A 21238-nucleotide genomic window follows, 5' to 3' on the forward strand; every position below is an offset into this window, starting at 1 on the left:
TTTGGAGGAGTTGGGTCAAGAGATGGGCAGGAAAGGAAGAAACAAGAAGGAAAGGGAAGGAATTAAATTATGGACTAAGGCACAAACAGAAAAGGAAAAAATCTTAAGAGTAATCAAGGAAAAAATCGCATTTCCATGAGAGGAGAGGACAACATTTAGCAAATGGACCCTTGAACTGAGAGAAAGGATACACTTGAGAAGTAGAGGTTATAGAGAGCAAGTTGACTGTTTTTGTATTACTCAAGCTTTGTTACAAGAAATACTTTCACCTCCTAATTTTTTGCCCTCCATGATTCTCTAATTCGAATTCAATCAGTCATTTCTGGTCAAGATTAAGGATGAAAATGGAAATTTCCAAGGCTTTTATTACTGTTCAATATGGATATTTTGAGCAAAGTCTTGTCTGACTGGAATAAATAATTTATTGGTTTTTTTTTATTCTTGGAGTATGAAAAAGTATTTTACCTGGAGAAGGTCAAAGAGAACACCTTGTCATAATAAAAGGCAAACTGTATCATGCAAAATTTGAACGAGGAAAATAGCACACTCAATAGTTCTCTTAGTGTACACACTTAAATGCCAAAGCTTACTTGGTTATAGGATTGATTTTTTTCAGCATAAAGTCACCCTCAGCAGGGGCTCTAAACCAAAAGCACTCTCGTGTGGCTGGGACATAAGTCAGCAGTAGCAATTGCAGCAGGATGCTGTCAAATATTAGAGATCGCATTGCAGGCAGCGTTTCAGCCCGGTCTCAAGTTCCCTAAACACACATACTGTGAGCAGATAGTCCGTGATTTTGGCACCTGCCTCCCTCTCTTTCTTCTACTAGTGGTGGACAGACGTATGTGTGTGACTCCTGTCTGTTAGATATCTTCCCAGCGAGACCAAAGAGATTTCCTCACTTCTCTTTCAGCGTGCTTAATGGAACCAAATCTTCCTGAATTTAGTGGGTAGTAACGGTACCTTTAAAAAAAAATTTTGTCACACCTCATAACACAAACAACAATGACTGGGTCTCTAGGAGGACAAAACGTTTCCTTTTTTCAATTTTTATGGATAAATGTGGTCAGAACACTTAGCTTCTGTGCAGCAAGACAAGAAACAGCAGGTGAATAGCATCTTAGTATCAAGTGAAGAGCAATCTGCAACTGAAATATACAGGATCAGGAAATACCGTAAATCTATGCTCCAGGTGTAGCCCCCCAATGGTTAGTGATGGAAGAGACTGTGAGATTTGCTACTTCAATCCTTAGTTTAATAGGAGAGAAACCATGGCAGAGAGAGACATCATTGCTTTTCAAGGTGGCAGGCCCAGCCAGGGCAGAGCTGGGGCTGGTTTGAACTCAGGCTCCCAGAACTGGTGCCCAGTGCTCTTTATTCACCAAACTGATCCATAATCTTTTATGTGAAACTCCTAGGGCCACGTGTGTTTACTATAAACAAAATACCCTCAGCAGAGTCTGAAGCAACACCCTGTAATTAAACACAATCATATCTTTACAGTGAACGTATGAATATTCACACGAAGCAGCATAAAGACCCTAAGTAACTGATTGTTAGTTTACGTAAGATTTTGTTACCACAAATCATCAAGGCAAATTTTATTTTACTGTTCAGAGTTTTTTAATTTTCAGAATTGCAGACAATGGATTGTGGTCCCATACAACTATGCTTCCCTTATGAGAAGGAGAGGAAAACATCCTCAAGCATTTAAAAGCAACACATCCATTAAAGTACAACAGTTAAGAGCAGCTCAAACATCTAGGGGCCCAACTAAAAGATAGATTGCTGCATTCGACTCCCGTAGTCTCTGATTCAGGAGTTCTAAGGAGAGGCCAGAGAGTTTTCATTTCTAACCAGTTTCTGAAGATTTATGTTGTTCCTCAGGCCTTTGAGGGATGATTCTGATGCTTCTGGTCCAGGATCACACTTTGAGAACCACTGGTTATGAGCATGAGCCTTACACTGATGGATCTGTGTTCAAGTCTTCCATTTCTTAGCCATTGTATTTTCAGGCAAATTACATAATTCTTGCTGAGAAGTTCACTGATAATCTTATCGAGGATCCCTTCTAGGTGACAAGATAATTTTCTCTTGTTGCTTTCAAGATTTTCTCTATGCTTTGGGCTTTTGACAGTTTGAATATAATGTGTTTTGGTGTGAGTCTCTGAGTTTATCCTACTTGGAGTTCATTGAGAATCTTGTACTTGTATATCCAAGTTTTCCCTCAAATTTAGGACATTTTCAGCCATTATTTCCTCAAATAATCTCTCCGCCCCTTTCTTTCTTCTCTTGAGACTCCCATAACACACATATTGGTCTACTTGATGGTGTCCCACAAGTCCCTTATGTTCTGTTCACTTTTTTCATTCTTTTTTTCTTTTTGCTCCTCAGACTCAATAATCTCAAATGATCTATCTTTAAGTTCACTGATTCTTTCTTCTGCCAGCTCAAGTCTGTTGTTGAACCCCTGTAGTGAATTTTTCAGATCAGCTATTGTATTTTTAAGCTCTAAAATTTCTGTTTGGTTCCCTTTTATAGTTTCTATGTCTTTGTTGATAGTCCCATTTTGTTCATATATCATTTCCCTGATTTCCTTTAGTTCTTTGTGCATATTTAAGAGAGCTATTTTAAAATCTTTGTCTAGTAGGTCTAATGCTTATGTTTCTTCAGGGATGGTTTCTGAAGATTTATTTTGATCCTTTGAATGGACCATATTATCCTGTTTCTTTGTGTGCATTGTGATATTTTGTTGCAAGTTTGACATTTGAAAAAACAGCTACCTCTCCCAGCCTTTTCAGACTGGCTCCAGGCAGGGGAAGTCATTCATTAATCAGTCCAGTGTGGAGGCTTAACATTTCCTCAGGCCTTTTCCGGGTATGCTTCTTCCCCAGGCCTGTGTGCATGCATTTTTTTACTGATTCTCCTGTATACATGGCTGATTTTAAATGTCTCAATTTCCCTAAGAGTCTCATCCCTGCTTCTTCTTGAGGCCTTAGCTGTTTATTGTATTCCTCAATCAATAATCTCTTGCCCCAGGCATCTGTGAGTCTGTAGTCTCCTCGTGGTTTTCATGAGCTACGCCTGCTGCTTCTTGTGGCTTCCTCTAGTCTGATATCCGAGCTGTACTGCTTTTGGCTGTCTGAGCTTCAAGTTAGGCAATACAGAGACCAATCCCTCAGGCAGCCCCCAGAGAGGTTAGAATATTGCATAGGTTAGAAATTCAGTCCACTCTGCTTTCTCTGGTTTGCGGAAGAGAACTGGACGCTGGGCTACCACTTCCCTAGAACTACACCATGCCACTCCAGGGAGAGGATGGAGCAAGAGTGAGTTAAAAACACCACAAAACACCCTACTGTTTTTTTTGTGTGTGTGTGTGAGGAAGATCAACCCTGAGCTAACATCCAAGCCAATCCTCCTCTTTTTGCTGAGGAAGACCGGCTCTGAGCTAACATCTATTGCCAATCCTGCTCCTTTTTCTCCCCAAAGCCCCAGTAGATAGTTGTATGCCATAGTTGCACATCCTTCCAGTTGCTGTAGGTGGGACCTGGCCTCAGCATGGCTGGAGAAGCAGTGTGTCAGTGCACGCCCAGGATCCGAACCTGGGCCGCCAGTAGCAGAGCGCGCACACCTAACCGCTAAGCCATGGGGCCGGCCCCCACCCTACTGTTTTGAATGTGGATTATTCTTAATTGGGCATGCACTTGGTTGCTGTAGATCTTTGACTTATTTTGAGAGCTCCTATAAAATTATTTTATTCCAGCTGTTGTTGTTTATTTAATGTTTCCATGGGACTTTCCTTTGGAAACTGGAGAGCCTGGAGTCTCCTAGTCTGCCATCTTGCTGATGTCCTCATTATACAATTCCTTAAGCCTCAGCTCCTTACAGTATCTACTTCACAGGGTTATTGACATGATTAAATGAGATATGCACTAAAATATTTAGCACAGAACTTTGCATACAGTAAAAGCTCCATAAATTTTCGCCATTATCATTTTCATAAAAATAGCACAATTACAGACAACAGATTTAATTCCTTATCTTCATTGCTGGAAGACTTCAATGTGAGTAGCAGAGTGCTGACTTAATTGTGCTTTACCCATACCCTCTTCCCCCAGCACTCTCACAAATTTCAGTTGCCCAATCTATGCCCACCTTCCTCTACAGTGCTATTTTGTATCCATCATCCATAAAGGGTAGATATTACTGAATATCTAGAGCAGATTTTTTACTCTCATGTTTTAGGTTTTCTAAGTCATGCTTATTCACAACTTTTAAGAGAAGTTTCCTTTCCCATCACCTATCTAAAGGTCTAATGAAGTTTTTCTAGTGGCCATGTGAGAAAGCTGCACATAGACATAAGTCTTATCTTTAATATAGGTCTGGTCAGGCTTAATTTTAACACATTCATGAATGATAAAACAGTAAAAGAGTAAAGTCACCTTTTTCTCTTTGAAACCCTACATCTCATACTTCTCAAATAACACATGCCCCTGGTTTGGCTCCCTCATTTCCCACATTTTAGCCAAATACTGAGACTAGTTCTTCTATTTTTTTCCAACAGGTAATCAATCTTCCTTTACTTTTTGCCTTTCTGCCATTTTGATGAACAGACATAATGACTTTTTTTGCAAAAGACACTAGCTGTCTTTCTAGAGAACAGATTTCATTGGTCTTGTACTGGGAAGACACCACTAAGCCAGTGAGTTGCAAAGCTATCTTTGAAGACCACCTTGAGATAATATAATCTGGGGGCAGGGGATGACAGTGAGGGCCATAACTTAGAGAAATTGTCCAAGCCAGATGTCACAAGTATATTTCATAGAATTAATGATCACCTAGTATGCAAGAAGCGACCAGCAAGAGAACCAGGAACATGAGCCTTTTGGTCTAAGCTACAGATATTGCTCAAAGGAACCTCCCAGATCAGAACAGGTCAACTGACCATCCTAGCATCTTCCTACCAGTGGCATGAGACATAGTGAATTCACCACCTCAGGGACTGGTTTTTAGGTTTGCATCCCAGAAACCTGATTTGGTCAGCACACTGAAATTGGGATGCCTTCCAATATGGAACTGCATTAGCCGAGCTCAAAGAGATACAAGTCAGATGACTTCGTGTTAATCCCCCATAGCCTGAAACGAACAGGTAGTTCTAGCCAGCGTATATCCTCACTGGTGACAAGCCACGTGGAATCTCAAAGAGTAGATATCTTACGCAATATGGAGTCAGAAAAAAGGAGAAGTCATTAGTCTTCAGAAGTGTCTCTCATCTAAGGTAGCTTGAATTATCTCACCCACTACAGGAACTAACTTGCCAAAGAGGTCCCTTGTTCCCTTGACAAAGAACCCTTCCTGCCTAACCAGGGCTTGCCTTTGTGCCCTTCTTCTGTTTCCACTGCAAACTGACTCCCTTCCTGGTCCTTCCCTTATTTTTCCTCCAAGAAAGATACAAATTCCTATTTGAAATTCTAATCACATAATAACTCTGCTTTGCTGAAAATACATCCAGATCACCTTGATTGGAGTTTTGAATGTTTATTCTAAACTATTCAGTTATGTATTTACAGACAGATCTCTTGGCTCCCTCCCACAGATGGCTCCTAATTTTGATTGTTTTACTAATTTATCTCTGATCACAATATTTTTTTCTAAGTTGGGAGAGTGATTTGTTAGCCCCTGTTGCATGCCAACAGATACAAAATTGCATTTTTAAGTCTAATGATTAAAAAAATCAAAACATTAAAATTTCTCTGCAGAAATGCTTCATAATTTCTGTAAATTAAATGCAAATGAATCCTGTTTCAGTCGCTTTCTACCAGGGTTATCTTGGTAAGTTACTTAACTCCTCTATGCCCATTTCCTTATGTGCAAGAGGGAAAGAATCATCTTCTACAGGATTGAAGTGAAAAGTAAATAACCTAATGGATGCAAAGTGCTTAGTACAGTGTCCAACACATAGTAATCACACAATAAAGATGAGTTATCATTATTATTTGATCATTAAATGACCTACTGTATTTTAAGCACTTAGTGTACATAAAATCAGTACCTATTTGGGGGACAACAAATTCCAAAGATGCCATTTTGCTTTCAATATAGTTTATAACAGAGGCATCCAACAGGGGAGCTGGCTGCCTCAGGAAACAGTGTGTTCCATCACTGGAGATGGCCAAACAGACATTCCTGGCTTTCGGTCAAGACCGGGGAGAAGAGTCTCCTGTACCAGGAAGACCTTGGCAGAGATGACTTTTAAGCTTTTTCTCAACTTTAGTTTTTCTCTTCTATGACTTGTATGCATCCCTGGCTAGAAATGCTACTATTGTTAACATTGAGGTAACATACAAATTTTAAACGATTTTTTGTTTGTGTGTGAGGAAGATCAGCCCTGAGCTAACATCCATGACAATCCTCCTCTTTTTGCTGAGGAAGATGGGCCCTGGGCTAACATCTATTGTCAATCCTCCTCCTCTTTTTCCCTTTTTCTCCCCAAAGCCCCAGTAGATAGCTGCATGTCATAGTTGCACATCCTTCTCGTTGCTGTATGTGGGACGCTGCCTCAGCATGGCCGGACAAGCGGTGCGTCGGTGCACACCCGGGATCAGAACCCCAGCCGCCAGTAGCGGAGTGCGCACTTAACCGCTAAGCCACGGGGTCAGCCCCTAAACTATTTTTATAAAGAACATATAATTGGGAAATATTCAAGAATTTGTCCAATACTTTTTCTCCAGAAAGACAGAAGTCCATCCTCCTTCCTGCTTCTCTTATTCTAATTACAAAGAAAATCTCAAATCGAAGTTAGCTATCTCATCTCGGAATGAACTGGTTTTCTTTTAAAATTTTTGTGTCTTGTTCATTTTTCAATCTCATAAAGCAAGAACCATGTTCTCTGTTAGCTCTGCTTCTGGTGATAATGTTATGAACTAGGTCAGAAGTTAGTAAAAAAAAAAAAAAAATAGGTCCACAGCTAAGAATCTCATTTCAAAAACACTTGGCCATGTTCCGTGTTCAAAATAAACTCTTTTCTCTATTCTGGGGCAATCATGAGATGTTTCTGAGAAAATGTTATCATGAATACTAGCCAAGAAAATGTACCATGGAGAGAAATAAGGAACGAGATCCTGAACGCCTGACTACCATTCCATACCCTTCGATAGAGGACGAATGGCAAATCACTTTCCACTGCTTTTTCAATGCCTCTGAATAAGAATTGTTCACAGGAATGAGGTCCTGGGAGTCTGGTCAAGGGAGGAGAGAAAAGCTTAGCTTTTACTGCTGCTTTTACCTGCAGCTTGGAAAGGGGGGATTAGGAATGGGGATATGGGAGTATTCTTGAAAATTCGCATGCCTAAGAAGAGAAACAAAAAAAGGGAATAATAGTGGCACTTTCTAGGACAAAAGGATGTGCCCTGGGGCTGTGCAGGAAAGTGTGAGCAATGAAAGGGTGGTGCCCAGACAGGCTGGGTGTAAACAGGCTCCTCTGCCCAGATGGAAGAGAGGTCGGGGTGAGCCACAGGGAGCCGTGCTTTTACCACACTGGACCTTCAGCCCATGGTGTACCTTGTGGGGGAGAGGAGGTTTGCAGACTCCTCTGCTGTCACTCCTGCCAAATGCTGCCAGCGGGCACTGCCAAGACCTGGACACTCGTGGCCCAGTTCCCAAACAAGAGTGCTGAGGGCCAGAGAGAAAGAGAGCTCCATCACCACACGGCCCTTATGCTCTGTTAGGCAAGTGGTTTATTTTGCATTTGAGTTTATCTGGAACTGCTTTTGTACATCACAAATCCCTGAGTGGGACTGTGGGGTGCCTGCCATAAGGGTGGTAAAGAAAAAGGAGTTCATCATTCTTTTTTAAACAGTAGAGATGTTGGTTTTAATTAGAAAATGGGGGAAACAGGTGTCAACAAGAGCAAAGGGAAAGAAAGGATGGAGAAAAGTAATGTTTTTCTAGCACAGAGATAGGAGAGATTAAAAAGTGAAATCACACCTGGTCTTGGGACAACCTTGGGGAACGGAGTGGAAGCGAGTGAGTCTGTCCTGCTGGGCAAGTCCCCTGGTGGCACTGAGGGACTCCGGCTCTGAACCAGGGAGGGCAGGAGGGGCTCTGGAGAAGCCCTCTTGGAATATGGGAATTTTCAGCCCTAACTTGGAGTCACCAAGCTTTTTAATATCAGCCACCAGTAAAATTAAAGAAAATTAACCTCGAGACAGTACTGAATTGCCCAGTTTTTATTTTACCAAGGAAAAATATCTGATAACTTCAATGTAATATCATTTTAACATTCCTCCCCCCCAATAAAAAGAAGATAATCCTAGGATAAAAATAGTTTTTCTCAGGAAAGGTCAGCTGACCTTCAAAGTGATTATATTTGTAGTGATTGTATACAATCACTGTAAACACTGATACAAATAAATACATATACAGAAGTGTGTATATATGTGTATATGTATACAGATTATATATTTATATATGTATGTTTATATATATATATATAAACACATATATATGCATGCAGACGGATATGTATGGATATATTTGCTTTAAATATAAATACAAAAAAATTAGAGCCAGCCCTGGTTGCCTAATGGTTAAGTTCTGTGGGCTCTGCTTCAGCAACCCAGGTTCAGTTCCTGGGCTTAGACCTACACCACTCATCTATCAGCAGCCATGCTGTGGTGGCAGCTCACATACAAAAGAGGAAGATTGGCAACACATGTTAGCTCAGGGTGACTCTTCCTCAGCAAAAATATATATATATAAATTAACATAACATTTATTTATGGTGTTACATTATAGGTGATAATTTTTTTATTTTAAGTGGGTCAATTGGGGGTTCATGTTGAAGAGTGCAACATGAGATACAGCCCTAATGTCTAAGTTGTGGACAATTTTTTAAGCACATTTTAAACATGCACTTAGACGTCTCCTGATGAAAATGGAAGCATGAGCTTAACCGATGTGGAGAGAGTGGTGGTGGGGGTGGCCAGGCAGAGCTGCTCAGGAGCTCAGGAATGAGTGCTGATGGACGCACCCCACTTTCGGCAGCCCCTCACACTGACATCTGGATAGTTGTCGCCCAACCTGAGCATCTGCGAAGGACGCCATGGACGTGAAAGTTTGGTCATGAACCAGCTCTGTCTCTGAACCTGAAGTGTGTGAACCAGTGGTCATTTCAGCTGGCGTGAGAAGAGTGAGAAGAGGTGCAGATAGAAAGTGGTCAAGGTCTCCTGACCCTGGGAGGCAGGAAAACATCAAGACGTAGAAGTCCAAGTTATGCTACTTTATGACAAAAAGAATCATACTTGGCATCAACCTACAGGAGCTTGGCGACCATTTTAACGCAGGTCACATGAGCAGTTCTTGTTCCTGGTGGCACATTAGAATCACCTGGGGAGCTTAAAATACAATTCCTGGAATTTAGTTGGTTTGGAGTGAGGCCTGGATAGCAGCATCGTTTTTAAGTTCTCTAGATGATTCTAGCGTGCAGCTAAGTTGAGAACTACTGCTTACAAGGCTGACAAGAGCCTACAGGAAAAATCTCCTCTCATCAGAGATTCTCAAACTGATTTATTTGCAGATTACTTGGAGTAGGACAAAATATTCCATAATCAACCATTTAGGGGTTCGCTTTTTTCACTATAAAATCTCATTGTGGTTAACAGGCAGAAAGCCACTCTGCTCATCAAAGTCTCAATGAGATTGCCTGTGCAACGTAAAGCAACATAATTTGAGCCACAGAACACAGCATTATCTTGACAAATGCCAAGGTCACAGAGATGCCACAAACCACCTAGGAAACCAATAGAGCACCTAGATTACCTTAGAAAGTGTCTACACTTACTCTGGGTGGGAGCAGGGTGAAAGGTGGCTGAAGGCAGAGCAGAGTTTTCATAGCTTTGGAACCATAGCTTTGATTATGTGTCAGTCACTGCCACAATCTTAGTATAAATGATCCCATTTAATGGACGTGTTTGCTCACTCTGCTCAGGCCACACTGTCTGCTACTATTCCTCAAACATGCCACGAGTGTTCCCATCCCCTCCTTCCACCTGGAACCCTCTTCCCCAGAGAGGACCTCCTTCAAGTCCTTATCCAACGTCCACCTACTCCGTGAGGGCTATCTGAGTACAGCTGCCACCAGCCCCTCCCTCTCTGTTTTCCATGGCTTTCATTTGGCTGTGTTCTCTTCTTTTCACAGCATCCATCACTTTCTAACATCTATCTGTCTATCTATCTATCTATCTATCTATCTATCTATCTATCTATCTATCTATCGATCTATCTATCTATTCTTCTATCTCTATCTCTCTATCTCTCTCTCTATCCTTCTATCCTTCTATCTATCTATCCTATCTATCATCTATCTATTCTATCTATCTATCATCTATCTATTTATCTATCTATCTATCTATCTATCTATCTATCTATCATCTATCTATCTATCTATTCTTCTATCTATCCTTCTATCTATCTATCCTATCTATCTATCTATCTATCATCTATCTATCTATCTATTCTTCTATCTATCTATCTATCTATCTATCTATCTATCTATCTATCTATTCTTCTATCTATTCTCCTGTCTATCTATCTCTCTATCTATCCTTTTCTCTATCTATCCTTCTCTCTATCTATCCTTCTGTCTATCTATCCTTCTGTCTATCATCTATCTATCTTTCTATCTATCTATCATATATCTATCTGTTCTACCTATTCTTCTGTCTATCTCTCTATCTCTCTCCCTATCTCTCTCCCTATCTATCTATCTATCTATCTATCTATCTATCTATGTGATCATTTGTTGTCAATCTTCCCTCTAGAATCTAAGCTCCACAAGGGCAGGAATCTCTCTGTCTCTCTCTCTCTCTCTGTTTTTCTCTCTCTGTCTCTGCCTCTTTGTCTCTACTGAACAATGTCTAATCATGCTTGGCATTTAGTAATTAATAAATAGTTGTTGAATAAATAAAAGATTTGGTAATACTACAGTGAGCTACTATTATTATTTTGATTAACAGAATTTTTTTTGTGTGCTAAAAAGAAATGCTTTATTCTTTATTTAATAAAAAGAAAACAAAACGGATGAAGGAAGAAACTGAAAAAGGGAAAGGGAAAAAACCTTTAGTAGGCCATTGATGACACTGCTGTCATCATAAAATGACGGGCTTTCTACTTCTCTGGAAATATAAAGGCTACATGTGTGGCTGCAAAGCTGAGGCTAGCTGATTTATATCCTCAGTTATCTTCATTGCCCTCCCTTTAATTTAGTGTTCTTTTGTAGTTTCCAAAGGTGCCGCCTGATAGTCACCTCCCTCTATTTATCCACGGGAACCTGACATCCTCAGGCTAATGGCATGTCTTTAAGAGAAAGCCATTCCCAGACTTGAGGCAACAATGCAAGCAGAGCGCTCCACTGCCTGGAAGAGTTCACGTGCCTCCCTGATCTTCCCCAAGAGTTATTTGGATAATGAACAGAACACATAGATTGCTCTGGTCCCTTTTGCTGACAATGCCAGCAGCCTTTCTCGAATTCCTCTAGGTGTGTTGGTGCTGTTGTCCCCATTCGGAATTCTGCACACAAGCCTGTAAACTCTAAAATCCTTACTCAGCAGGCAAGCGCATTAAAACATTTATTGTTGCTCTCAGTGTAACAGTAGAAAAAAATTTACATTTTTACAAGGTTTCCACTCTTCCAGCCCTAAAATATTTAAATGGACCCTGCACATAGGATCAGAGGCTTCCCAGATGGTTAGAAGATGATTATGGCAGGCAAGGAAGAAGCAGAAAAGCCACAGAGGACTTGATGAAAAAAGAAGTCAAGTTGACAAATGCAGTGTGCTCGAGGCAGGATACTGTGAAATCATTATATTTTCAACAAAGGAAGTAAGTACATCCCTGCAGAGTCAGATCTTTGCACTCAAGCATTAAAATCTTTATCTTCGCCAGATGCATAAAATGGAAAATAAATTCTGACAGAGAGAGGAGACATGACCAATTTAGTTTCACTCTCCTCTTCTCAACAAAGCAATTTGTTGTCCTGGATACATTTGAAGAAGCAGCCCTCACCATGACCATCAGGCAAATGAGAGCCAGTTGAAACAAAAGGAACTCTCAGTCCAAATCCAAGATACGGGAATAAATCTAGATAATGTCAGATCAGGTGAGTAAAAAGCAAGATGGTTTCATTATCATGATCAAAGGCAGTACTACATTTCCATTAAAAAGTTAATTTGCATGCTAAGCAAAAGCGATTCAAATTACTCTTTGCTAAAAACTAAGTAAGTGAATTTGTGGAGTACATATTCAATGCTGATGAAAAATTTATTGAGCATAAAGCTAGAAAACATCCTACATGTCTAGAAGGTCCTCTTAAATCCTCCATAAAACATGCACGAACTCTAGTTTATCATTTTCCAACCTTCTCTACATTCTGAACTAACTTCCTTTACACACCAACTTGCTCTACTGGGAAGCAGGGACCCAGGTGATGGTCTGTGGGCTGACTCTATACAGGAGGATGGTGAGCCGTGAGCCATGATGGTGTTTAAGAAAGGAATACATTTGAATCCTTTGTGGCTACTAAGCATGGACTCTCATTCTCAGCAAACCCCACCCCTTGCTGTACCTTACACATTTTCTCATGCCTGGCCCCGAAGGCTGGTGTGTCCTGGAGTAACCAGAGAGATAGAGAGATCAATGGGCAGAAGACACGCCCACACCTACACTCTGGGGAGCTGCACCCATCACTGCCAATCCTGTAGCTCTCAGAACTTACTGGAACTCTTTTGAAATTACCTTGAGAGCCAAGTAGAAGCCAGAAAATCTTATTATGTTATAGTCACATAGCATTTCTGATCAGAAATCAAATTACGCATATTACTCATGTCCTGCTTTTTCAAAGATGTTTGCTGGAAAGAAATTTACTGGTTCCTGAAAGTCAAAACTATCTGCTAAGTATTGGGGAAACTAAAGGTAAGAGTGTGGTAGCTCAAAATTGTTCTTGCCTTGGGTGGAAACATGGGGTGGTGCTAGAGTCCTAGGGTTGGGACTGGATTCCCGGCTCAGCAGCTATCCCCCGGTTGTGTGTGGATGAGGTACTTGACTTCTCTCAGCCTAATCAAAGCGTGAAAAGATATTTATTTAAAGTTCCTGACACATACCGATGTTAACTTAATGTTAGATCCTTCTCAATCCCTAGTTCTGGCTTGGAAAAAGACAACGAATAAGTACAGCCCATTCTCTGCTTGAGATTTTGCACTATTAAAAAAAATTGGCATTGTTTATCTTCTCTTTCAGTGATTTGATATCTCTTTCCATCTTTTACACAAGTTTTTAAAAAAATATGACTCCCATAGCTCATTTGATTAATAAGTATTTTTTGAGTAAATGAGTCAATTGAAAACTCTTTTTATCGTATAAATTAGATTTCTTTACTTTCTACTGTTTCAAACTTGAAATATAGAGTAAGCTATAATTCTTTGTATTAATACTTGAACAGCACAATGTTCTAACCGTCTATTAGTATTTGCTAACGGTTTTTAATGGAGTTAACTCAGAATAATCAACTCAAGACAGGGAATTTCAAATATGCTGACTCCTTGGAAATGCTGCCATCAAAGCTACACAATTCAAATTTAATAGGAGGCAAAAGGGCCATCATCCATAAAAGCACAAATTGATGAGTTTCAGCATGCACTATAACTGTTATAAACTGCTATATGGAGTTTAGTGCACTTGGAATTTAACTTTCCTGATGTAAATTCTTTTATCCCAAAATGTTTTTATTCCACCGAAGGATGCCTTCCCTCATATTAAAACCTCTATCAAGGAATAAAGATGGAACTGGACAGTCAATCATTAGTAACTAACTAAAGAGGGCACCATTAGAAGTGGGTGTTGTTTTTGTACTAAAAACTATCACTTTGATTCTCCAGAGGACAAGACTGCTCTAGATTACCAATATCAACTTTTTGTATAAAATGGTTCTCAAGAACAACAGATACTTGGAAGTACTCTTCCCACTCAAGAAGCAGTAAGCAACCAGTCTCTGCATCTGAGGCTTCATAGGGGATTTCAGGTACGAACATAAAGCCAAAGATACCAGTTTTTCTACAGAATCCCTCCACCAGGCGACCAGCCACCTTGTCTTGAGCACCAGGCATTGGGAAGACAGGGTTGCTGCTTTAAAGAAACTCAATCTTGATTTCACTGTGGTGTTTGACAGTCTCTCTTTTGTGTGCTCCTAAAATAAAACCCTCTCCTGTGTTTCTTCCTACTCTCATTTCTTTTCAGTTTTGTTCACTTGAATCTTTTTTTCTGAAAACCATTAAAAGTTGGTGTTGACATGGAGGTGAATCATGAGGCCTCTTTTTATCCTCCATTTCGTCCGTGGTGGGTCATGCCCTTTTCAGCCTCCACTGACAGCCCACTCTTTATCACCACCCCAGGCTTTTTCCTGAGAGCTTTGTCCACAAGTGAGCACTAGCTTCTGGATACCTCCACTTAATGACCCATAGACACCACCATGCTCAAAACAGAACTGCATTCTCCAGCTATGTTTGGGTACCACCAGCCATCAAAATTAAAAACCTGGGAATGGCTTAGGCAATTCCTTCAGATCCTGGGTATTCTGTCTTTTAAAAATCTCTGAAATGTATCCCCTTTTTTGTACCTTCACTGCAACTGCCTTAGGGGAAAGAGAACTAACAGATGCCATGTGATTCCTCCTGGTTCCTAACCAGAATCATCTGGGGAGTTTCTCAAATCCTTTACACCCCAGAATCTCAAGGAGCACAGAGATTCAATAAATTTTCTTGGTGATTCCAATACGCCCCCAAACACGTTAGGTGCCTGACATATGTTATCTCAATTCCTCTTGACAGAAACCCTATGAGGCAGGTACTTTTACACCCATTCATAGAAGAAAAAACACCAGCCTCAGAGATGCTGAGTAACCTGGCTAAGACGAAAGAGTTACTAAGTGACAGAGCTGAGATTCCGTGTTTATCTGACTCCGAAATCTGTGCCCTTCTGAGTTCCTGGACACTTACTTTCCACTCCCTTACCCAGTGGTTCCCACACTTTAAGCTGCATAAGTTGTAGGAGGCTTTTTTTGTTTTTAAATGCAGGTTTCTAAGCCAAACCCACAGAAATTCTGATTCTATAGGGTTAGATTTGAATCCAGGAACGTGCATTTTAACAAGCTCCCAGGGGATTCTAAAACTGGCATCCAGGATCACGCTTTGAGTAAAAACTGATTCCTTCATCAGACATATTATTATTAACATTTTTTTCTCTGAAATGCAAATAGAATCATGGCAATTTTCTTGTTAAGCCTTAAATGGCTCCCGATTAATTTCACCATCAAGTCCAAATTCCTAAGCATGGTGCATGCGACCTTCACGTGGTGGTCACAGTCTTATTTGCCTCATCTCCTGCCTCTCCCTTGCTTGCATTCCGCACTCCAGTCACACAGAAGCCAATGCTTGCTCTTCAGGGACAAAGTCGTGCCTTTTTATAGCTTCAAGTCTTTGCATGTGCCGTGGCCCTTATTTGGAAAGGCCGGAACTGTTTAATTCAGTTACCTGTCCGTCATTCCTCCAGAGTTAGCGGCACCTTCCCGTGATTCCTTAACACTAAGGGCATCGCTCCTGTGAGCATTTTTATGCTCAGTGCACTTGTTTCTTAATTTGTCCACCTCCCACTATACTCTCAGTATAATTCCTCTTTGTATCTTCAGTGTTAGCACAGTCTTTACACAAAATAGGCCCTTATTAAGTATTTGGCTGATTGAAAAAAATAATAACCAAGCAATTGAACTTAGGCAGATAATCGTAAAAGCTTAAAAATTCTGTGGATGCTTTTGGGCATTTTTTCATACATGTTAATGAAATATATGATCAACTATCTCAATCTTTTGGCATTTCATGGGCTCAAATAATTGTCAGAAGAAGAGGAGATTTGGGAGGTCATGTTAGATGATCTCCCCATTTTACAGATGGGAAAATAGAAACCCAGAAGAATTAAGTGACTTGCCCAAGTTTACTAAGCGAGTTCAGAGGAAATTGAAAGCTTTCCTTTCACTGATCTAGTCCTCCTTTTGCTATCCCATACATCCTGTTTTTTCTTCTTTTTCTTCTACTATTATTCTACTTTACCAGGAATTAACATTTATTTGAGTACCCTCTCTGTCTGAGCCACTAGGCCAGGTATGTTAAGTCAGCATTGCATTTCTTCATTCCTTCCGTCACCAGCGCTGGGGCATTTGATAGGCACAGGCACTGTGGCAGTGCCAAAAATGTGAATATTCATACAACAGAGTTCCCATTCCAACAAGCTTCCAGTCCAGAAGAGAAGACAGACAAGTGTGCAGCGATTAAGACGTGTGCCTCAAGTGTCTGCATTACCAGCCTAACCACGTGGGCATGCCATGACACCCTTAGGACTAAACACGGAACGAAAATGTGATGATAATGTATATAAAGGACAAATGTCACTGCTCCCTTCTTTACCAGATTTGTAATAAGGAACAAAAGATCAATCAGAAAAAAAATAATAAAGCACACACTCTCATCCTAACCCACTATCATAGAATCGTCAAAAAAATGTGCCCTCTGAAGGGGACCTTTTAATATCCCCTGATTCCCAAGACAGAATAAACCTTGAGACCTCTAAAATGATCATTATTAATGCCCGAGCCTGAAAATGTAAACATGAAGCAATGCAATCAATCATCAATATCACACTTCCAGGATAGATTGATTTACACACAAACTGAGAGTGTCTTAGATTTTTAAAAATATCACTTGACTCAACTTGCATTAATTCTCTATCTTGAACCAAAGTCCAAACTCAATACTCATTCATCTAAGAAGATTTGGAGAGATACATGACATTTGGTGTTAACGCTTTTGGAACTCTAGAACGCCCTGTGCCCCATATTCCCAATATGTTAAAACTAGAGGGGAAAAAGTCTCTCTCTTAGCTGTGGCTCCTCACCGCTTTTTTTTATATAACAATGCAAAAAGAAAGACGGCCAAACTCACAAAAGCCTTTATGTAAAGTAGCTCAGCTCAGCATTACGAACTGAGGTAAACTTAGAAGTATTTATAGTTCACATATCTAATGGAAATTTTCAACAACTTCAAGATGCTAATTTTGTAAAATAAGCCTCTTGTGGAGATTGGTTAAATTCCTGGAAAACCTAATATTTGGTGTTCACCAGCAGATGACGAGTATTGTAAGAGCGGTCAGCTCTGGGTGCTATCGTAACCTCACAGGGACCCAGGTGGCCAGGGCAAACGTCCTGCAGGAGGAGTGGCCTCAGGTGAACCCCAAGAGATGGAGACCAGAGGAAAGGCTGTGCCCAGGAAAGGAAGCGATAGGTAGGAAGGCACCGAGGCCTGGGAAAGCGTGGTGCTTTTGGAGCCCAAGAAGACCATTGAACTGACTATGACATAGCATGGAAGTTGGTGAAGGAGGGAACATCAAGACGTGGCAGGCAGGGGACCTGAATCTCATGCATATCAGAATTTTATGCAGGACAAAACAGAGCAACTCCCTCAGGTCTTCAAAAAAGTTAGTCTCTACTTCATGTAGAAAAACAATCTCCTGACTCAAGCCTTCAGATAAATTTTGGACTAAAAAAATGCAGTGCAAGGATTTATACCTTAAAGCCTTGCAAAATTCAGAAGCAGATTTTTTATTTTTCGAGTCGTGAAATCAAAGGGGAAGTTTCAACAATCAGCAGTATGTTCACTGAAACGTGCCCTGCTCCGTGCGATGCCTGTGGTGGTTCTGGGGGAAGCATGCCGAGACCTCAGGACCAGGGTCTCCCGGGAGGACGAGGGCAGGAGTAGACCAGGGTCTAGTTAGGGGAAAGTTTCGAGATGAGGAAATCCAGAGAGAGTCCTGAGCTCTGGGTTGGGTCGCAGTATGACGCGGGCAAGCTCTGTGAGAGACCACGGTGATTCAGAATCGACATATCTTCCTGGGCATTGCTGGGACTCAAGATAGTTAGTCTATTGTCATAAAATCTTAATCTAAACATTTCCGCCCCATCCCAGCAGGTGCAGGAAATAAAGGTGAGTCTGCATCGACAGCTGAAGTCTAGTGATGGAAGACACCCACGTTGTTGGATAAAACCTGGCGCAAAGTATGGAGGCAGAGGCTGGCAGCCAGATGAGCACTCGAGGAAACAGTTACCCAAGCTCACGGGTACTGTGGAGGGTGCAGGGTGTTGGACACTGTATGCAAATGTCATGGTGCTGTTCCTGCCCTGGGGTGGGCAGCCCTCAGGACAGCAGTCCTGACTTGGCCCTCAGAGATGAAAATAAGGTGAGTCAGCCAGACCTGGATTTGAGCCCAGCTTGACCCCTTACTAGGTGGGTAGATTATTTTACAATTTTGAACCTATCATTTCATCTGTAAAATAAGAAGAATAATATCTGCTTTACTGTAAGAATGAGTGAGATAACATTAAGTACCTTACGTAGAAGCTGGCATATTAGAGATACACAAGAAGTGATAGTTGCAATAAGCAGACCAAATAATACCTAAAAATGGTCATTTGTGGTGGGTCACTGGAAATCTAGTTCTAAGTCCTTTATGTGATAAGAACTGACTCCCAGGATAATGTGATATTCAAATGAAAATATAATAGCCGACTCTACCCTCAGTTAGTAGTAAACAGCATCCCTGAGAATTGCGTGCTAAAGAAAGAAAACCACCTGCATAATAGCTAGGTAACTAAATATCCTAGCCTGCAACATTTCCAAAAGAGTGCTCAGAATAAAGTACTTCATTTATAACAGGGACAAGCTTAGCTCGTCTTATGTAGTAAATGTCACAATTATTGAAGCAAAGAGATCGCAGCGAAAGTTCACCCTATAGATGCCCAAATGATGATCAATTTTCAATGCTCTGTGAAAGTAAAATACATTAATAATTACATGTGAATATCTGCCACAACTTGATATTTCTAATTCAATGGAAAAGAAAAGCTCAAAAATGTCATTATACCTCCCTGATATAACAGGTGTGCTCTGAACATGATGTCATTTATTTTGTTACTATTACTATTATTTTGATGATGATCGTATTGGTCTCAGATATTTTGCCGTGTTTTACTGGATCCTCTAACAAGCCAAAAGGACATGAACAGGTAAGTCACAGATGAAGCAGTAGACGTGGCCCATAAACGTGGGTAAAGATTTTCAACCTTACTCATAATTTTTTTAAAAAATCAATAAAATACCACTTTTTTTCCTTTATCAGACTGGCAAAGATAAAGAATTTGATAGTAGACCATGTTGGCAAGAGTAGAGAAAACAATTACTATTACATCTTAATGATTCACACTCTTTGCAATACAATTTGTACTATGTATTCAAATTTAAAATGCATATATCCTTTGACCTAGCAGTTCCATTTCTAGGAATTTAAAGACATTCTCCTACATATGCCCAAATGTGTATACATAAGGATTGTAGCATTGCTTGTTACAGTAACAACAAAACCCCTAAAGAACATAATGTCCTTCAAATCAATAAAGGACTGATCAATTACATTACATCTATACAATGAATGCCATGCAGCTGTGGATCTACATATCTTAATACGTAAAGATGTCCAGAAAAAAATTGTTTAAGGCACAAAAACAAGACGCAAAGCCATGTCAATATGCTGTAATTTGTGAGAAAAAATGGGATATATATACACAATATCATACATACATGTGTATGTGCAAATATATACATATATACACACATGCAGATATAAAATCATATTTCTGGAAGGATATGCAAAATGCGTCAGCAGTGTTTGCCTCTGGGCAAGGAGACCCAGGGTCTGCAATAGCGGGGAGATTATGTTTCATTGTAAGAATCTGCATTTGTATATTTTTGTCATCTGTGTATATTAGGTTTTCAGTTGCATAAATAGTTAATTGTTTAAAAAGGCAAGGATCTAACAGAATAACTGGGAAATATGGGAGTAATAAAACAAGCAAAGGTGACGGGTAAATCTAACATGATAAGCTTTGTAGACTAACCTTGAAGGACAAGATCTCTAACCTGTAGAGGTTTCTCCCTGTTAGTCAAACAGGTTACACATTTTAATTCATTTATTTTGTATAAAACTCTATGGAATATGTACTATTATTGTCCCCATGATTAGACAGATGAGCCAGGCAGGTTAAATGACCAGGATGGTATAATAGGTGGCCGAGCTGAGAAGCACACTCAGGTCTCCTGGGTACCAAGCGCGAGCGTGCTCTTCGGTATCACACACCCAGTGCACCTTGACCTCTGTCACCCAGCGAGGGCCAGGCTCCAAACTTCTCGAAGGCTTGATATGGCTTTGGCAAACTACAATTTCTATTTCTGTAAAAGTCAAAGCCTCACAAGGCTGTGGTTTACATACAAAAATGACATTTCTGTCACTGGGTGCTATCTGTCTTTGTGAGTGTGACTCAAAAAACAACTGAATAATATAATACCTCACTTGGTAAAGCACTTTGCCATCTTCTGCAAGTGCATTAACTCATTGTCATCTCTCAACAGCGTGGCAGGAGAGTTATCAATTTAAAAATGAGAATACTGAGGCTTCGTTTGGGTGACTTGCTCTGCTTGAAAGGACTGACCCCAGGTCTTCTGAACCTAAGTTCAGTGCTCCAAATACATTGCTACATCAAGTGTGAGTAATATCTGAAAACTAGCTTCGCATTTGCAATTGAGGTTGAATTGCAGAATCTTTTAGTGCTTGCAGCCATGTCTTTTAGACTCAGAGTTGAAAGATTTTACTCTGAAACATGACCCTATTCTTAAATGCTGCATTCCAAATCTGCAAGCTTTTCTAAATTTCAGAAGTTCTGCAAAACTTTGGAAGCTGAGTTCCAGTGAATTCTTTAATAGATTATTCTGTTAAAAACTTTGTTTTTCTCAATATCCTCTTTGTAATCATGGCAATTACTTTAATTGAAAGTTTTGACTACAAACATACAGGTCTATAAACAAAATAGAAGAATATCCATCAGGCGCATCCACCTAGGTTTTCTTCTTATTTTTCTCCCTACTCCCTTGGTCAATGTTTCAGTTACCTCAGGTGAGGGGTTGGGCTCTTCACTGTCACTTGGAGAGGTCCTTCCTGCAAAGGCAGCTGAAACAGGCTCTCTGTGGAAAAGCCAGCTGTGTTTTCTGTTCCCAACACTATTCATGATTATCAAATATGGCTGTGCCTATAA

This window comes from Ceratotherium simum, chromosome 36 (assembly GCF_057802395.1).
Source record: "Ceratotherium simum simum isolate JZ-2026a chromosome 36, ASM5780239v1, whole genome shotgun sequence".
Classification (NCBI taxonomy): domain Eukaryota; kingdom Metazoa; phylum Chordata; class Mammalia; order Perissodactyla; family Rhinocerotidae; genus Ceratotherium; species Ceratotherium simum.